The 20,144-nt window shown below is 53.7% G+C and overlaps 1 pseudogene; it reads right to left on the bottom strand.

Moving 5' to 3' along the window:
- Positions 1–330: 330 nt before the first annotated feature.
- The window catches only part of LOC144373093 (endothelin-converting enzyme 1-like), a 40,076-nt pseudogene continuing 20,262 nt past the window's right edge, over positions 331–20,144 (bottom strand).

The raw sequence follows: 20,144 nt of genomic DNA on the forward strand, positions 1-20,144 counted from the left end.
CCTGCCTGCCCTGCCCAAGCATCTGAGATCCAGAAACTCTTTTGCTCTGAGATAATGGAAAGATGATGTTGACCAGGGAGCCCCTTGGGCCCAGGCCATGAGATGCATCATTCTCACGGGTAGGGGGTGCACACAAGCCTGCCCATGAAGCCCGGCTGGCTGTGGGGGTGCCGGCTAGGTGGGTGCAGGCAGGAGGAAGCTCCAGCTGTTCCTCAGGGTCCAAAGCCTCTTCCTAGTGAGGCTAGGGTGGGCCGCTCTGGGCTGGCTGGGGCTTTCTTATGGTTCCAAAGGATGCACGGAACCCTGGAAGGACACTCAGACACAAGTGGCTCTCAATACAAGTACTTTATTTTAATTACAATAGTGACACACAAAACTACAGTAGCACGAAACATAATACAAAAAATAGATTCCCACCTCCAAACCCCACACCCATGTGCCCACAGAGAAGCAAGCCCGAGGCTCCCCTGGTCTTGGGAGTGTAGCTGCCCATCTCCCCTTGGCCTTGACACTGTGGAGGGGCAATGGGAGTGGGGATGCTGCCTCTGTGTGGGCCTGGACTTCTCCCCCTGCCCCGCACATCCTGACGGGGAGTGCCATCTCCATTCCCTCTGGCTAGACTCCAGCCCAAGACACTTGTATCTGGCTGGTAGTACTGACAGTTTCCTGGACCACCCTTCCTTGAGGAAGGCAGGAGGGTGGGGCAGTGTAGGCACAGGGAGGCGCAGGGACGGAAAAGGCCCAACTTCCAGGTGGCTGGCTCTAGCTCCTTCCCTGGTTCCTTCTTCTCTTTCTCCCAAAGAGCTCCCAGGCCTTGAACTTGTTTGTGAGGAACAGGGGCCTCACCTGGAGCCCACTCACAAGCCTCCTGCTGACCCGAGCTGTCTGTGCCTCTTGGACAAGGCTTCCTCAGTAAGGGGCGTGCCATGGGGCAGGGTCTGGTCTTTCACAGGAGCTGCTGTGCAGCTGCAGTTGGGTCCACCTACCTGGTGGAGCCTGAGCATCCGCTGTTGGGAGGAGCTGTGGCCTCTAGGAAGGGGTGACTTTCTTGGTCTCTTGACTCCACGGGCCAGACTGCGCTGAGGAACCCTTCCCTTAGCCTCCTGTCTAAGGAGGGGAGCCTGTCCAGCTGCAGGGGCCGTCCTGATCTAAACCAGGGGGCATTGATGGCTGGAGCCCAGGGCGAGGGCAGCGGCATCTACCTTCTACTACCCAGGGCCACAGTCCTGCAGGCCAGAGCTCCTGGGGGATGAGGGGTGGCCCTGTGAGCATCAGGAGTGGGAGTATGGCCTTGGGTTCCAATCAGGACACTTGGGGGCTCCACTGAGGAGGCCAGGGGCCGCTGGGGCAGGGGTCATCTCCTCAGCACGGCCCAGGCCACAGCCTCAGATAAGGCACTAGAGAACTGGTCTGGAACCTGACCAGGCTGGGGGCTGAGGACAGAGCTCAGGGGAGGATCTGGACCCTTCTGCAGACAAGAACGGCAGTCTCTTTCCTCTTTCCCTTGGGGGAGAGGGATCCTGCAAGGCAGAGCCCAGAATGGCTGGGGTGGGGGGTTGCTACAGAGAAGCAACAGGTCCCGCGGGGTGACCTGAAGAGGAAGGGCCAAAAGAGAAGGTCCATGGGCAGCTGCGTGCATCTGGTGCTGGAGGGCCCTGTGCTCCAGATCCAGGGCGCTTGGGTGCCCTCAGACTATGCTGGGGACTCTGACCTGGCTTCATCTGCCATAGCCATCAGTCCCCTGCTGTGACTGTGGGGATGAGATCTTCCTTGCTGGGGTTTCCATGGTTGAACTCTGGGGGGCAGGGGCAGCAAGCTGAGAGCAGCTGGCCATAAACTGGGCCTCTGCCTGGCTTCCACATTTCCTGTCTGTGGGTGGCCATGCAGTAGTCACCACAGTCAGAGGATTTGCTTAGTGGCCTGGGGCAGGTGTGTGTGTGTCCCTGCCTCAGCCCAGCCTTGCAGTGAGGGGGTAAATCAGTGGGACTTCCTTGTCCACAGGTTATTTAGGAAAAAAAAAAGAAAACATAATAAATATAACAATCCTTCCTGCAAAAAAAAAAAAAAGTGTTTTAAATGCATTTTTCCCTGAAGATTTCCAGTGTATTCCACAATGTTTAAAAAATAGTTCCCCCCAAAAATATATCTTAAAGCATTTGACACAGTGGTAATTGTGGTCTATGTGGTGCTGGATGTGGGTGAGGGGGCTGTGTCCCCTGGCCCTTGTTGCTGTGGGGCCCAGGCCTGGTGAGCCACCAGCCCAATACCCGAATGCCCACTGGAGCTGGTGCATGCTGGGACGCCGGTCTGCACAGGGGAGCAACTTGGGTATGCGGAGGACCCCCACCTGGCCCAGTGCTGGCTGCAAACCCTCCAGTTCGGGGAAGGGGCCCTGGGCGGCCAAGGGGCTGGAAGGAGGGGCGGACTCGGCAGCCTCCCCTTGGGGCTCGTCCTCAGCCCCTTCCTCTCCTCCGTCTTGGCTCTCTGTGCTCTGCCCTTTACCAGACTTCACATTTGTGACGAGGGTTCATGGGTGACCCAAGGGGGCAGTGGAAGTGTTCTGAGAACTCTTTGGAATTGGAGAGGGAGCCGATGACCCTGAAGCGGGAGGGGCTGTGGGGGTCGGTGATGAGGCCTTCGTGGGAGCTCTCGGGCGTACGGACAGAGCACCAGACCTGGGGGAGGGGACAAGGGGGAGAACAAGGGGGAGAAGCTGGGGTCACTGTGCAGGGGTGGAATAAACCCTCGCCTGGTGCTCACACCCCAAGGAGTCAGGAAGGCCCGTGGGTGGGTCGGAGGGGAGGCTGGTGTGCGCCTGTGCCCCTCTCTGACGCAGGTGTCACTGAGCTGTGTCTCTTCAGCCAGAGCCGGGTCTCTGTCTGATGCCAACGTACCAGGCTGGGATTCTGCCCAAACTCTACTTTACAAATCTTGGATTTAGTCCAGATCTCATCTTTCCTGGGCAGGACACTCTCTCGAGAAGCAGCTCTGGGAATCAACTGAAGGCCAACTCAAGTGCCGACCTGGTGGGTCTTGATTTCTTTCTCCCCTGTTTCTGGGGACTGAACCCAGGGCTGCTCTCTCACTGAGCTACATCCCAACCCTTTTCATTTTCTATTTTCAGATAGGGTCTTGCTAAGTTGCTGAGGCTGACCTCGAACTTGTGATCCTCCTGTCTCAGCTTCCCAAAGAGCTGGGATTATAGGCATGCATTACCGTGTCTGGCTATGTTAAGAAGTTTCTAGAACCCCAGAACCAGGAGGGGCCTACTCCACTACATATAGGATACTAGTATTCTTTCTTGGCCCTTCCTTGAATCTCTCTAATGACAGGAAGCTCACCTCCTCACAGGGTAATGACCTGAAGATGGTCTGATGAGTTAGGGAGCTGGTGATCGGAGGGGACCTGTACCTGTTCCCCTAATGAACTCACCTGTGCAAACCCCAGGAAGAAGAGCTGGTTATTGGTGAGACCCAGCGTGGGCAAGGTCTGCTCCTCCCCATTCTTCTTTACCCAGTTCTGGTAAGCCTGGGAGGAGAGAAGGCCAGAGGTTGAGGGCAGCCAAGACACAGGGGCGAGGGGCTAGTGTGCAGGCTGGGGCTGGTTTCTGGGGTTTGGGCTTCGGCTCAGCCTGGAGGATCCCTCCTCTTTCTCTGCTCCCTCCCTAAAGGGGAGTGCAATCTACCCCAAGGCCTAAAACGCCATACAATGCCCATGGCTCTCCAATGTGCACTTTGGCGCCAGCCTCTTCCCTGATCTGGATATTCAACTGCCTTAGCAGGACACCCAAGGTCACATCCAACTCAGCATGGCACAGAAGGAATAAGTCACATACACGTACCCTCACCAAACCTGCCACCATACGATGGCACCACCACCCTCCTAGTTACTCAGGCTCAAAACCCAGAGTGCCCCCCAACTCTTCCAGCCAAGCCAAACACTCAAATCTGACCCTCCTCACCCTTCCCCCTGTTCCACACGGTCTCTTGCCTGGGTAACCACACAACAGCTTCCAACGGGTCGCCCTGACTCAGAGGAATCAAGGACACAAGCCTGGTCCCCTCCTCATGTGGCAAACCATCTAGGGCAGGTGTTGGCAGACCTCCTCTGTGAGGGCCAGAGTAGATGTTCCAGCTTTGGGGCTACCGGTCCCTGTTGAACTATCCTCCTCAGCGTTCAGAGTGCAAAAGTAGCCACAGGCAACCTGTGGACACAGTGTGGCCAGGTCCCCCAAACCTACAGGGACAGGCTGGGGCTGGATTTGCCCACGGGCTGCGGGCTTGCAGACCTGCCTTAAAGAAGGATTTATATCATGTCTCTGGTTTGACCCTGTAGTGGCTCCCACTGTCACCAGAATAGAACCAAGCTCCTTTCTCAGTGACAGAGGCCCTTGCTCCCCACTCCTTCCACCACCCCTTGCCCCTGGCCCTTTTTCCTTGGTGAGTTGCCAGGCTGCCTCTCGGGCTGGGACCTGTATGAGATTCACTTGCTTTCACCTCTGGCCACCTGAGGGTGAAGGTCAGGGGCTCAGAGCCAAGCCAATGAGCTCAGATGGTAGCCACTTACTCTAGACTAGGATCAGAACCCAGAACTGGCTCTGTGCTCAGAGTCCTCCTGGGCCCTGCTGCCCTACCTGGCAATGGGTTCCCCCTCAAAGGTAAGAAGGGGCCAGTTCTGCAGGTGGACCCCACCCTGGCTCTCTCCCGGGTCTCTCAGGCAGGTGGTCTCCAAGCAGAAGGCCTTGGGCACCCGGCTCAGGCTCTGCATCCACAGTCAGTGCTCACGTCCTCCCCATCCCCACCGACAGATGAGGAAACTGAGGCACAGCACTCCTGAAGTTTGCCAGGCGTCTCTACGCTGACCTACTGATGAGGCATGTGGACAGATGTGGACCTGGACAGGTGCACAGGGGGAGCAGACCCACCTGATAGGCCGCCTTGAGGCCCCCATTGTCTGTGATGTTCTCCCCAAGGGTGTGGCGGCCGTTCTTGGGCTCCCCATTCATGCTGTAGCTGCTATACTGCTCCACCATGCACTCCGTCTGCTGCTTGAAGGCCTCCACAGAGGAGTTCTTCCACCAGGGCCGGAGGTTCCCGTCCTTGTCATACTTCCACCCTGTGGTTGGAGCGCAGGAGTGGCACCGGGGGACCTGTCCCTGCTATCGCTCTTCTTCCCTCCCAGTGACAAGTGGGTTCCTCTGTCTGACCCCCACCCTCCAGCCTGCACAGGGACAGGATGTCCATCAGAGGGCCAGAGGACGGGCCAGACCGAGTGGGAGAGGGTGGGGGAAAGTGGCCAGGCAGGCGGCCGAGCAGCTGTGCAAAGGCTCGAGGCGCGGGGTGGATCTCCACTGGCCAAGGGCCTCGGATCCCAAGGAATGGAGGCCAGCAAGGGGCCAGTGGAGTTGACAGAATCAGGAGCACATGACAGGCCTGGTCTCCAGGGTCTCTGCCACTTCCTTCTTCTCCCAAGCAGGGGGCAGTTGAGGAAGACCCTGGACATTAGCTACTGAGGAGGGTGTGACTTCCACGTCTCTGATTCCCACTGAGCACCGAGCACCCAGCACTCTGCAGAAGGTGCTCGCTATAGTCTTCACACGATCCTCTCCACCCCTACCTGGATCTGTTGCACCCATTTTGCAGATAAGGAGGCTTGGAGAATGACATAACTTGCCGAGTTGAGAGCATTTGGCAAGCGGCTGAGCCAGGGTTTAGACTCTGGTCCTTCTCTCAAAAGCTAAGTCCCAGGGAGCAGAGGCAGCAGGGCTAAGAAGCTGATGGGCTCTGTCTGGAGGGACCCCAAGGAAACTGTACCTTGATCATCAAAAGCGTGAGTCAGCTCATGGCCCACGACGACACCAATGCCACCAAAGTTTAAGGCCCTGGAGGGAAAAACACAAAGTGAGAGCAAGGCCTCTGGCTCCTGCCCTGTCATGTGGCCCTCACTTCTTGGGCCTGAGATGTAGCAGAGTCTCTCGGGGCTCTGTGGGACACAGCCCTGGAGACAGTGGGAGGCTGGGCAGTCTAAGGGAGCCAGCTGTGCCCTGTGGGTGATATGCACGTGCTGGACACTCTAGAGGATCACTGTCCCCTCCCACAGACTAGCAGTTAAGCTTTAAAGCAAACAAAGCCTGGGAATGGGCCAGCACCTCTTCCCAAGCTCCACACGGTCATCCCAGGAGTCCAGCTTCTAAGACAGCGCCCTTTCCTGCCAACTCCCTGGCTGTGACTGCTCTAAGCCACTGTCACAGCAATATTTCCCACATGGGGCTCTTGACTGCACAACTGTGCCACGTTCCCCAGTTGCAGGAGCTTTCGGCCCCAGAGACCCCTGGAGGGAAGGCAGGGGACGGGGGCTGCTGCATTCTGCACCCACGACGCTGCAATCCTAGGCCACCTGTCCACCGGGGCGCAGATGGCTCAGTAAGATGGCTGTCAGGGTCAGCTGCAGACACAGGGCTGGCTAAGGGGCAGGGGACCCATTGGGGCACCAGCACCAGAGATGGCCTACTTGGGCAAGGAGCGGGTGTAGAAGGGTGCCTGCAGGATCCCAGCTGGAAACACGATCTCGTTCTTGGTGGGTGAGTAGTAAGCGTTCACCATGGGTGGGGTCATGCTCCACCTGCAAGCAACAGGTGCGAGAGAGCCCAGGCGGTGGGCAGAGTGGAACTCCAGTGGGTTCTCCTTGACCCCAGGCCCAAGTAAACACAAGGACATCGGGCAGCACTGTTTCTGAGGGGGAAACTAGAAAACACCTGAATGTCTATAAATCAGAGATATCACCTCAGAGGATGCCACACCGAGGCGCTCACAGACAGCAAGAGGGACCATCAGATATTGAACTGAGGTTATTTTTGAGGCTTGAAATGTGTCTAGAAACTGTTTAAAGGTGTGGTCTGTGGACAGTCCCCAAGATCCTCTGGTTTATGATGTCAAAACTATCTTCATTATAACACTGAGACACTTTGCCTCTGCCACGTGTTGAGATGTGCATCATGGTACAAATGCAACTGTGGATGACACTGCTGCCGCCTAGGCAGGAAGCCAGGCAAGTCCTAGCGGCCACCTCTCCTTCCCCAGAAGGTGCTCCAACCAAAACAAACCAGCCAGTCATTTTCATTGACAACACCCAGGAAAAAGTAGCCTAACTATTAATTCCATTAAATCTCAGCTCCCAAGTACCAGTCTTTAATATCTCGTGTGACCAATGGGGGAATACCCACGTGGTGCTTCAGGCCTCTCTCATCCTCTTCGGATGACTGACCAGCCATGGAATTTTGGACTTGGGCAACTAGGCAGACATATTCTTGAAAATGAAAAGGGAAGCTTAGCACCTCAGGGGAAATAATTCACATTTTGTCATTTACTACCAATGATAAAAATCTGAGGTTTCAAAAAAACTAAAGTTTTAAAGAAAAATTAAAATTTTGGAAAAGTTGTATTGACCATCATGAATTTGATAGTACTTTAAGACTTTTCTCAGGAGGTCAACTATGTTAACTAATGTGAAAAAAAATTTTTTTGGGCTGCAGTATATGAGAGTGGGAAATCTGTAAATCTTAGTGGAACCACGATTTTTTTTCTTTTCTGTTTTTTTTTTTCATACTGGGGACTGAACCCAGGGTGTGTAACCACTGAGCCACATCCTCAGCCCTTTTTAATATAGTATTTAGAGACAGGGTCTTGCTGAGTTGCTTAGGGCCTTGGTAAGTTGCTGAGACTGGCTTTGAACTCATGATCCCTCTGACTCAGCCTCCTTAGCTGCTGTGATTGCAGGTGTGTGCTACCATGCCTGGCAAAATGCTATTTTCCAAAGGACCAATGCATGAGGCCATGATTATGTAAAAATCCAAAAAGTGCAAGACAGATCAATGATTTTAGTGTACAGGGTATGAAAAGTTCATGGATAAGTTTTCAGATTTTTCATATTGTATTTTTTGGAAGGGGGGGCAAGGAGGCTAATGGGGATTGACCTCAGGGCACATGACCACTGAGCCCCAGCCCAGCTATATATTGTATTGTATTTAGAGACAGGGTCTCACTGAGTTGCTTAGTACCTCACTTTTGCTGAGGCTGGCTTTGAACTTCTGCCCATGCCTCCTGAGCCACTGGGATTACAGGTGTGCACCACCACGACTGGTTTAGATTTTCCACACTGTATTAATCTTTCATTCCTTGGGGACTGAACCCAGGGGTGCTCTATCACTGGGCTTCATCCCTTGCCCTTATTTTTTACTTTGCTAAATTGCCTAGGCTGGCCTTGAACTTTGGCTCCTTCTGCCTCAGCCACCTGCGTAGCTTGGATTGTAGATAAATACTGCTGTGTCTGGCTAGAAGATAAGTTTAAGTGAAAAATTTTAATCTAAAATTTAAAAATCCGGGTAAATTGGCAGTAGTGTCTGTGCCATATTCTGAAGGTGAAGGCCCACCTACCTTCTTGTTTGTTAGGGGGACCCTGGTTGACAATAGAAAACTTGGAGGAAAAGGATGTTTGAACCTCCATTGCCCACAAGAGGGCGCCAGAGGCAAAGAGGACTTGTTCTGACTTTTGGTAAGATTTATCCTGTTTCAGGAGTGGAGGGAGTACTGGGCTGACTATATCTAACTTTCCTGGGGAGACCATTTTAAAAAGAAGGGTCTTTCTCCAGATTATTCTGACTTAAGATCTGGGGTAGAAGTTAGGCTATGGCCAGGTGCAGTGGTGCCCAACTGTAATCCAGCAATTTGGGAGGTAGAGGCAGGAGAATCACATGTTCAAGGCCAACTTCAGCAACCTAGTGAGGCTCTCAGCAACTTAGTCAAACCCTGTCTCAAGATAAAAAATAAAAAAGGGCTGGGAATTTAGCCCAGTGATAAAGCACTCCTGGGTTCAATCCCCAGGAACTCCCTACCCCCACTGCAAAAGCCCCCACAACCAAACACCACCATAACAACAACAACAAAAAAAACCATCAGGAGGCAACCCCTACACCCACACCCACATTTTTGGCAGTGCTGGGGAGGGAACCCAGGGTCTCAAGTACTAGGCTGTACTCTACCACTGAGCTACACCCTCATCCTAGGAGACTATTTTTGAAACTGCTCCCTAAGGAACACTGATGCACAGTGGGATTTGCAGTGTTCATGTGCTTGGTTATTAGCACCCATCTAGAACCTTCCCCAGCTCTCAAGGAGACAGTGGGAGAAACCACTGCTCCTGTTTGTGAGGAGTTATGGGACATTCACGCATGCGGAGGGCCTCCTCTCAGGGCCTGGCTCTCCCCAGTTCCCACACTGGATTGCTTTAATGACCCCAGAACCACTTCCCTTCCCATCTACTTCGAAGATAATGAAATGAAGGCTCTGAATGCGGAAGCCATGAAGCTGGGATGTGGTGCCAGGCCTCCTCGGCCTCAGAGGCCAGGTTCACTCTGCCAACAGGCTGGGCACTGCAGCACACAGACTGGGGCCAGGATGGGCTCTATTCTGGCTTTTTTTTGCAGAGGGTTCTGGGGATTTAACTCAGGGGCACTCGACCATTGGGCCACATCCCCAGGCCTCTTTTGTATTTTATTTAGAAACAGGGTCTCACTGAGTTGCTTAGCGCCTCGCCGTTGCTGAGGCTGGCTTTGAACTTGCGATCCCCTTGCCTCAGCCTCTTGAGCTGCTGGGATTACAGACATGGGCCACCGTACCCAGCGGCTTTTGGTTTCTTAATTTGAAAAGAGGGCCTCTGTGACAGTCATACCTGGCACCTGATAGTGGGTGGGGAAGGCAAGCTCAGCGGGGTGCATCCCCATGGTGGGGAACCAAGGCCTTCCTGGACGGGCCTGAGGGACTCACTGGTCTCTGTTGGGGGCTTTCCTGAGCTGGTCAGCGGTGACCCTCCATGAGAAGTTGAAAAATCGCATGGCGGTCTCAAAGTAGAGGTCTGGAACTGCCTTGTACTGAAGAAAGAAGCAGAGACACAGGATGGGAGCATGCCCAGAGGAAACTCAGAAACAGACCCCTCGAGGTGAAGGGATGGGTCAGCAGGCCCAGGGCCAGAGTGTGGGCTTGGAGCTGCAGGCTCTGCCCCTCCGGAGCCTCTAACCTGCTGGGCCCAGCAACAACTGTCTCCTTCAGGCGCCTGACAGTGTCACAGTGCTGCAGGATGCCCCAGTAGTGGTTCCCTTGGGCAAGAAGTATCTCCATCACTGTCCTGCAGGACTGTGACGATGGGTGTGTTCTCCGTGTATTCTATACCCACCCTGGCCAATATGGTAGACCCTGGTGACAGGTGGCTACCGAGCATCTCAAATGTGCTAGTGTAATTAAATTTTAATTAACTTAAGTTTTGATGAATTAAATAGCCCCCCCATGGCTGGTAGCTAACAAATTGGACAGCACAGTTTTAATGAACCACACTGGAATCTAGCTCTGAAATGTAAGGGGACAGGTGTTATCACACCCCCACCCCTGGGCAAGGCCTCTCAGCTCCTGACAGGTGCAAAGCCCTCCCCCAGGTCCACTCCAGATCTTTACGGTGTACCCAAGGGCTGCGATAAAACACTGTCCTGTGGGCCCTGCCTGAGCTATCTCCAGGAGACTCTGGGTCTTGCATCATGATGACCCTGGGGTGTCTGAAATTATTCTCAAGAAACATGGCTGTGGAATGAGTCTCCTATTCTCAGAAGTAATTTTAATAGTCTTAGGTTTTAAATAGAACCATGACGAGAGGTTATTATAATTTTAAAAATGCCTGAATTTCAGAAATTTCACTCATGAGAAGATAGGAAACTATCATTTGGGGCAAAATCACAACCCACTTAAAGGGGTGATGTGCCGAAGGTTCTGGCAGCATTCTGGCAGCAGGGAGGCAGCAATCCCCCTCCGCCTCAGTGGAGTGTCACCGTGCATTTGGGATGGCTGCCTCCTCGTTCCCATCCCCATCTCACGGTCAAAATTTGAGGTCCAAGTTTTCTCTGAGGAGGTCGGGGTACAACCCTGAAGACTGGTGGCCACTCTGGGGCAGGAGCGGGGTGTGAGGAGCTTCACTTTCTACCCACCCCATGGTGTTTTAGGGCCGAAATGCTGGCCAGCTGACCCCAGCCCTGTGGGCTCTGGGCTCAGGGTCAGGTGGTGCTGTACCTTTTAGGATCTGCTTCCCCAAGACCTTTTTTTTTTAAATTTTTAGTTGTAGATGGACATAATATCTTTATTTTCTTATTTATTTAATGTGGTTCTGAGGATCGAACCCAGGGCCTCACGTGTGTGAGGCAAGCACTCTGCCACTGAGCCAACCCCAGCCCCCCTGCCCCCAGTTTTATGTAGTGCTTGGGTTGAACCAGTTGGAGTCATGATGCAAGGCCAGCGTTCTCCCACTGAGCTAATCCCCTGATGGCTGTCATGATGCCAGGTCAGCCTCCCTGCCTCCAGAAGCCCTGGGCATCCCGCCCACCTTGGCCCCTCCCCAAGTGGGCACTTGGGATGGCAGGGCATAAGCCACTCACGTTGTTGAACACTTTGTCCAGTTCCTTGGGGTCCATAATGAAGTTGGGGTAGCCTATCATGTTGTAGATGGCGTCCACCTAGATGGGAGGGACACAGAACTGAGCACCTGCGATGCTGGCCAGCTGGCCCCAGCTCTGTGGGCTCTGGGCTCAGGGTCAGGTCAAGGGGCCGGGGATCAGGCACCTCCCCACTTAGGACTTTCACATCTCTTTTTGGAAACATTCCCTCCTTGCCTAACTTATCTTTTTTTAAAAAAATATTTATGTTTTAGTTATAGGTGGACACTATATCTTTTTTTTTTTTTTACTTTTATGTGGTGCTGAAGATCGAACCCAGTGTCTCACACAGGCGGGGCGAGTGCTCTACCGCTGAGCCACCACCCCAGCCCCCAGTTAATCTTTTGAGTTTCTGATTAAATGTTGCTTCCCCAAGGGAAGCTGCTATGGTCCAAATGTGTCCCCAAAATTCAAGGGTTGGAACCTTTGGCAGGTGATGAGGTTCTGAGGCTCCATCCCCCACTGCTGGGGAACTAGGAGCTGTGGAGTGAGCAGGCACCACAGTAGCTTGGTCCACCTCTCTTGCACGTGCTCTCCTGCCTGTCCACCCTCAGCCAAGAGATGTGTGACACTAGGATTCAGGCTGTGCCCCCAGCCTACTACAATGGTCACAAGGCAGGACAGCATCCATGCGTGCCCAGGGGACAGGCTAGTCTCTCCTGGCCCTGCTCTCTCTCTGCTGCTCTCGCCTGGTGCAGGAAGCCTGGGTGCCCGAGCCCCTGGGCGGCCTTACCTTCTCCTTGGCTGACTTCTGGGTGTCCTCATCCATTCACTTCAGCGTGCTCAGGCTCTCCTCAAAGGCCTTCTTGATCTCCAGGATTATCTCGCTGGCCTGAGGAGACAGATGTTGCACCCTCAGCTCTGGAGACTGTCCCCCTGGATGCAACCAGTGCCCCAGGCAGGATGACACTGGACCCGAGGTCAAACTGAGCCCACGCTCAAGGCCTCGGGTTCTGCAGAGCGGGCTAAGAGGGTGGCCACGCCTGTGCTTCCAGACCATGTTCCTAACATGGACATCCCGTGAGACAAGACGGGCTTTCCGCGCACTGGTCTCTGTGGTTGAATGAGCTTGGATGTGCCTTGGGGAAGCAGAAAGGTTCACAGCAGGACTTTTCAGAGCCTTTAGCATGGTGGAGTGCTCGTTTGGAGCCATCCAGAAGACATGGCCTCTCCCAGGCTGATGGGATCCTTTTTGATGGAATACAGCTTTAACACCCAGAGAACTTGATCTGAGGAGCACTCAGAAAGGCCACACTCAGGCGCAAATGGCAGCTGTTGAGGGTGACGGTGCACGGGCAGACCCAGGGGCCAAAGATAGAAGATGGAAGGATTCTGGGGAAGGGGAAGGCAAGAGCCGTGGGGTTGGGGCCAGACAGACCTGGATTCAGATTCTGCCTCAGCAGATGTGATAAACAATTGCTGCCACTGACTGTAGCTTATTTTGGGCCAGGTGTTCTTTACGTGTCGCATCTCATTTTGTTATGGCCAGGCTTTGTGGGCAATGACCACACAGACTCCATTTTGCCCTGAGACTCCACATCATGTAAGAAATGCTTCTCCCATGGAAAAGCTCCGCCTCTGCACCCATCAGCGAGCGGTTGCCTAGCATAGCATGTTAGGCGACACAGATGGCAATTCTTATACAATGTAAAAGTGTCCTCTCTTCAGTTCCCATTTTTCTTGGACAATCTACCCTGTCAGAGGTGGACTGTCTAGATGTTCGTAGCCATTCTTTAACTTGTCCTTGACTAGGGACGTTTTGGCCCACCCTCTTTACTGCTTATGATTTTAGATCTTATGATGTTTGTTTATGGTTTTGGGTCATAGCAACAGCCACTTATGCGTTAATATGGTTTTGGACTACAAAAGGTGTGCTCGAACCCTGGGAGGGGGTGGAAGGGTGTGGACTAGCAGCCTGGCCCTTGGCCTGTCTCTTGCTTTAAGATCGACTTGGTGATTTATTGCAATCTCACCTTAACAATTTAACACCCCTCTGCAGAAGGGACAGCCCTACTTTCATGTCCCAGGTGAGGGGAGAACACCGCTCAAGTCACCCAGCCAAGTGACAGAGCCAGAATCTGAGCTGGGGGCTGGCTGTCTCCCCAGCACTCAGACATGATGATCCTGTACCTGCCCGAATAATTCTGTCACCCTCAGAGTAAGAAAAATGTCACTTCCAGGTCAACATTACCTGGTGGGGTCCTTCACAGCCCCAGGAGGTGGAGATGGTTGTGGTAGCCTCGTGGGGTCACTGGGAAGATCAAATTAAATAACACAAACTGGCCTGGCGCTCAACCACGGAAGTCATTTAGTAAGTCATTCCCTGCAGCCTGAGAAGACGGCCTCTGAGTTAAAGAAGGCCCCAGGATCCTGTGGCCTGGAGTAGGAAAGGCCCAGGGCAGAGCAGAGTGTGGGCTGTCAGGCTGGCGGCAGGGTGGGGGGTGGTCCAGCAGATGTGATGCCCACTCTGTCCACAGGGGAGGTACTCACTATGTTCTTGCTGTCCTCGGCGAAGGTCGCTTTGACAAACATGGGGCCCGGGGCAAAGCCCAGGTTGTTTTCCGTGTCACTCATGCAAAACTTCCAGCAAGGAAGGCAGGTCTGGAAAACACGAGCGCAGAGGGTCACTGGGCCCAGTCCTCCTTCTCCCAAGGCCTGGCTGGGAGGTGGCGCCATAGGAGGCCTATGCTTTCCCCCAGAACTCCAGGGAGACAAACCTCTTCTGGCCACAGAAGTTACTTTAGGCCACAGACACCCCTCATGGCCACCATCTACTGTCTCCTGAGTACCAGCCTCTGTGCTTGGCAGTTCACGAAGGTCTGCCACTGAGCACCCCTAGCAGGCAGGGATGGGCCACTGGACAGACAGGAAGCAGAAATTCAGTAAGGGCAGTCACTGGTCCAGTAGGTGACAGTGGGTAGGGGTGCCACAGGGATGGGAACTCTGACATGCCTGGTCCTCCATCCGGGTCTCCCGCCAACTCCACCTGGTCCTGCCTCCTGGAGGACACAAAGAATCTTGGAGGCGCAGTACCTCGGGAAGCTGCCCGTCCACCTGAGCAACGGCAACCTTCCCAGAAGGCCAGGGGCCCAGCCCCATTTACAGCCTCCTAGAGAGAGAAGGCTACAGTGACATCACAAAACTTCAATGTCGGCTTTTTTTTTTTAATGTTCTAAGGATGCCAGGCAAGCGCCTCACCACTGAGCCGCATGCCCACTCCAACCCTAGCTCTTTCCTTATATTTTATTTTGAGATAGGGTCTCTCAATGCTCATTGCCCAGAATGGCCTTGAATTTGCAATCCTCCTGCCTCAGTCTCCCCAGCAGCTTGGATCACAGGTGTGTCACTGCGCCAGGCTTAATTTGGTTCTTCCTCAGTCTCACCCACAAGCAGTGCTAGCCCACAAGACACCTCAGTAGGAACCAGAAATGGTCCTTGAGCTGCAGCTCCCCAGAGCATGGGCTGATAAAGAGCACCGGGAGGGTTTCAGCCTCGCTGTCCCCCTGCCCGGCCATCCCTCCATGGACAGTGTGTATGACCAGGTGTGATGACCCTGCTTATGTAAACCGGTCCAGCTGCAGGGTCCTCTTAACCCTGAGGAACAGGCATGACAACCAGCTCGGGGCAGCCTGCTTCACACCAGCCCTACTTTGAACAACCCAAATGCCCATTGGCAGACAGATGGATAAACAAAATGTGGTGTTTTTCTACAGCGACATACTACCTGGCAGCACGGAGCACCAGCTACTCAGAGATGCCACAACATGACGAATTCCACAGACTCACTGAGACAGGCGGCCAGGCAGACAGTGTAGGACTCGGCTGCCCATCTGCAGCACCTCAGGGAGACATAGGAAGGGGCCCGAGGGCATGTGGGTAACTGGGTCCCGGAAACCTTGTTTGTCCTGACTGGGCTGGTGGTCACACACACGACTTCATTGTCACAAATCAACCAACTGTATCCTTCACCCACACTCTATGCACATGTGTGTGCATATTGTTTTTAAGTGCTGGGGGTTGAACCCAGGGCATCACACATGCTAGGCGGGCTTGCTTTCTTAATGGGGTGTTATAGATGGAACCCAGGGCCACACTAACACCACACTAAACTAGTCTATGTCTCAAATTTTTATTTTGAGACAGGGTCTCCCTGGAATTACCAGAGTGTGCCACCATGGCCAGGTATACTGAATACTGTATTGTATGTAAATTATGACTTAAAACATTTTTTTTTCTAGTCAAGAAGGAAGGAAGGCCATTCGAGTCTAAGTGTAGCCCCTGGATTCTGCTTAGCTGTCCCAACCTGTGTCCGTTTCAATGGCTGCTTTCGGCTCCCCCCTCCCTCCTGCCCGCCGCCCTGCCAGCCACTGGGCAGCCCACAGCTGGACACAGACTTGGCCTGGATATGTTGAGGCCAAGCACATACTGGGTCACAGCTAGGGAGTCTCCAACTTTGAGGCTGGGCAGAGGCTCTGATGGCTGGATCATGGGCAGATTCTTATTGTCTTCTGCCCAGCGTCTCTGGAGAAGCCCATTGACTTTACACACACGTATTTGTCCCCTGAGTGACTCCCCTGCTCTGCTCGGGGACTGTGCCAGGTCTCAGGAATTTAGAGCTGAATCAACGGCGGGCCTGCCCTTGAGGACTCTGTGAAAATGCCCAGAACATCCAGCAGGAGACAGAGGTGCAGTAATGATGTCAACAGCCGTGACAGCACCGAGTGCCTGAGAGCCCAGGGTGTGCAGCCCGCACACCTAGAATGCTCCAGGGAGACTAAGGGAGAGAAACGAGGCACAGAGAGGTTAAGTCACTGGCCCAAAGGGAGCACCCAGGGAGTAAGTGCTGCGGTGGGCTTGAGCCCAGAGAGTCTGGCTCCAGTGACTTCCCGCAAAAAGGCCACTCTGACTGCCTATGACAAAGGTTTTGGAATGAGGAGAAAACTCTTTGAAACAAGAAAGGGTCAGGCAGGTTCATCTGATGTGGGGGCCACCTCCGGGCAGAAAAGGAGGGGCCAACAGGCCCCTGAGTAGGCTGTGTGACCTGTAGCCTCTTCACCGTAACCTGAGGAGCACCAGCAGGGAGTGGAGAGGGGTCCCTCCTCCCCACCAAGATCTGCGGAGTGTAGGCAGGTAGCACGAGGACAGCTGGCCAGGCGTGCAGCAGAAGCTTCCGCCTTTGGAATCGACTTTACGGCCTGAGGAAACGGAGCCCAGGGATCACCTTTTCACAGACGGGAAGACCAAGTCCCTGCCCCATTTAAGTGACCCGCCCAAGGCTGTGTGGTAAGAAGCAGAACCTCCCATTCAAATCTCTGCCCAGCCTCCCCTGCTCTGCAGCCGGGGCACTCCCAGCCATTCTCTGAGCCTTAGGTACATGAGGGCAGGTCAGCCCTGGCACCTCCCAGGCAGGCAGGGCTCCTGGGCACAGATCCATCCCACCCATCTTGGTATTCCCACACTGGGCTTGGGGCCTGGCCCACAGTGACAGTGCAGGAGTAACTGTTTGTTGGATGCGTAAGTGAGATGGGGAGGCCTCATTCTTGGCATCAGAATTCTTGGCATCAGCTTCCCAGGCGAGAGGGAGGGAGGGAGGCCTGGAAGCCTCTTACAAAAGGAGCCGCAGAGGTTTGGGGGCACTTAAGATGGGTGGAACCTACTGGATCTGGGGCCTGGGACTCCTGCTCCCTGAGAGAACCTGGATCTGGACTGGGTTCCCCTGACCACAAACAGGGAGGATAAGAATCAGGGAACCCTCGTGAGCAGGTGTTTGATGTGTTTGATGCTTCTGGGGAAGAAGTCCCCACCTTTAGAGTCACAGTTACATAAGGAGAGCGCTGACATCTCCACGGGGAAGCAGCTGGAGGGACAGAACAGAAACTACCTTCTCTGCAAACCAGCTGAGTTGCTAAGACTCCTCTTTGTGCTTTGGCTTGGCATAACCACCTTCTTCCAGAAGCCTCTGCCCACCCTGGGGGCCTAAGTCCCCATCAGTGTTCCCATGACCCCAGATGGACCCTCAGTGGCCTCTTCATTCTCCTCCTAGACTCAACCCTCGTAAGTGCCACAGCCCTGAGGGTACAGTGGTCTTACCAGCCCCAGGGCAGAGCACACAGTAGGTGCTCAGCATGAACCCAGGAATCACTGTCGCCGCTCACCTTCTTGGTCCCATACATGACTTCCATAACTTCTTGTCGGCGTCCTGAAAGCTCTGGTCAAGGAAGGAGCTCGTTTTCCGCACCAGGTTCCAGATCATGTAGTTGTTCAGCAGGCTGGGGAACAGGACGCTGGCTCAGAAATGCCCAGGGCTCCCGAACAGCCTCACCCCGGCCTCCTTCCTAGCCTACCTGGGGCTCGGTTGGTGGCTGCCTTCCAAGCACATGGAATGTAACTCTCCGAGGAACGCCTGGTGCTCCGCCTAGAACCCCCCAGTGTCCGGTGCAATCACTTGCATACCAGCAGTGCTCAATACATGCTGCTGCTTAGCTGCTTTGTGTCTGAAGCTGTGAAGCTGCTGCCTAGAGACTTGCCTGGTGGTGTATGCTACAGTTGGGAGGAGGCTGCCATTCCCTGCTGAAGGCCAGACAAGAAGTAGAGGCCTTAGAGCAGCAGGGGCAGGAAAGGAAGCTCTGGCCAGCCAGGTTTCATGAAGACAATTCCCATGTTCCACCCACAGGGCACAGGGAACCTATCTGTGGCTGACCAACTGACCATGCTGAGTCAAGTTTGCAAAGATGTTACCTTAGTACAAAGATGTTCGCTATATTCAACATCTAGCCTCAACCGGAATCACCCTGAAAGTCTGACTACAGGGGAGGGTATGGCAAAGATTGCATGTACAGTTGATGGAATACTATGCAACTATAAAAATGATCCTCACAGAGGGTTTGGGATGGCACTGGGAAATATTCATAATGAAAGTCAAGGCAAGGCTTGGAGCGGTGGTGCATGTCTGTAATCCCAGTGGCTCGGGAGGCTAAGGCAGGAGGACAGTGAGTTCAAAGCCAGCCTCAGCAACAGCAAGGCCCTAAGCAACTCAGTGAGACCCTGTCTCTAAATAAAATACAAAAAGTTTGGGGATATGGCTCGGTGGTTAAGTGCCCCTGGGTTCAATCTTCAGTACTCCTCCTACTAAAATAAAAATGAAAAGTCAAGGGAAAAGTAGATTATCCATCTAGTCACATTAAGGAGAAAGAAGAACTATGGATTGGAATCCTCTCTTCCCTCACACCTTCTCTCCCTGATATGCACACACACACAAACACCCCCCAAAATGACCAAGAGTAGTATTTTGAATAATTTTACATTTTTCCTATTTTCTGTATTTTTCAACATTTCTATAAGCCTTTGAAATAAAAAAATAAAATAAAATAAAAATCCCATAAGTATTAATCAAAAAAGTGGTATTGGCAGCGTCCCGTTCCATGCTAGGAACGTGTTAAAACATGAATCATTTTGTGTGATTCTCACGAATCCCCTGCTTGGTAAGTGCTATCTGCATCTCCATCTTATGGGTGACAGTATGACCCCGACAAAGGACAAGGGACATGCCCACAGCTACACAGCTGGCTGAGGGCAGTAGGATTTGAAGCTGCCCAGGGGACCAGCAACCTCTGCTGCCTCTCGGGGAAGCCCACCAGGGTGTGGCGCCCTGTGTCCGGCCGCCCGGCCGCCCTGCCCCTCCTGCCCCTCCTGCCCCTCCTGCCCAGCAGGGCTGCCGGCCTCACCATCTGTCCATGGAGTTGATGAGGGCGGAGACCTGCTCCAGGTAGTCCTTGTCATAGACCACGATGGGCTCCGACGCGTTGATCTCCACGGGGTGGAAGATGGCGTTGAGGAAGGGCAGCCAGTTGATGGCCGGTGCCAAGGTCTGCAAGGGAAGGGGACAGCGTGCAGCTGGAGGGTGGCTTCTCCTCAGCCCCGTCTTCGGGTGTCCCTCAGAAGGCATCATTGTGCCTCTGCCCTGGGACCACGGTGCAGATGGAGCTCCAGGCAGAGGCTGGCTGGCTGGTGAGTGCTGCTGTGGACTACGTCCCCAGGAGCCAGAGGCAAACCACGTCTGAAGCGGAACCAGGGTGGGATGAGAGGCTGCAGCAGCAGCAGGCACAGCAGCCACCACCATCACCATGCCCTTCCCATGCGGCATGTGCCACTGCCCAACTGACCAAGCAGTGGCCATAATTATCCCCATTTACAGAGAAAGACATGGAGCCTCAGACCCCTAACTATTAAGAATCAGGAGATGGGCTAGGTAGCTTTCCTGGTGTAGCTTTCTTGCTTATGAGCTGTGCAACCTTTAATAAGTTAATGTGCCCATCTGTGCCTCAGCACCTCATGTGAAAAACAGGGATCATCATGACAACGAGTCCCGTATATCTGGTAACTGTGAGGGTCACACACAGAAGCCAGCACTGTCCAACTCAACAAGGGTGTGGAGAGAGAAGGGAAAGCATATGGAAATGGTAGGAGACCTTCAATAATACACAAAATTATAAGAGGTTATGAGGGGCAAGGGGGAGGGGAAAAAAGGGAGAGAATTGAACAACAGCAGAGGAGGTAGAGAGGGAAGATGGGAGGGAAGGGGGGAGGGGGGATAGTAGGGGATAGGAAAGGTAGCAGA

The sequence above is a fragment of the Ictidomys tridecemlineatus genome, unplaced genomic scaffold (assembly GCF_052094955.1).
Source record: "Ictidomys tridecemlineatus isolate mIctTri1 unplaced genomic scaffold, mIctTri1.hap1 Scaffold_231, whole genome shotgun sequence".
NCBI lineage: Eukaryota > Metazoa > Chordata > Mammalia > Rodentia > Sciuridae > Ictidomys > Ictidomys tridecemlineatus.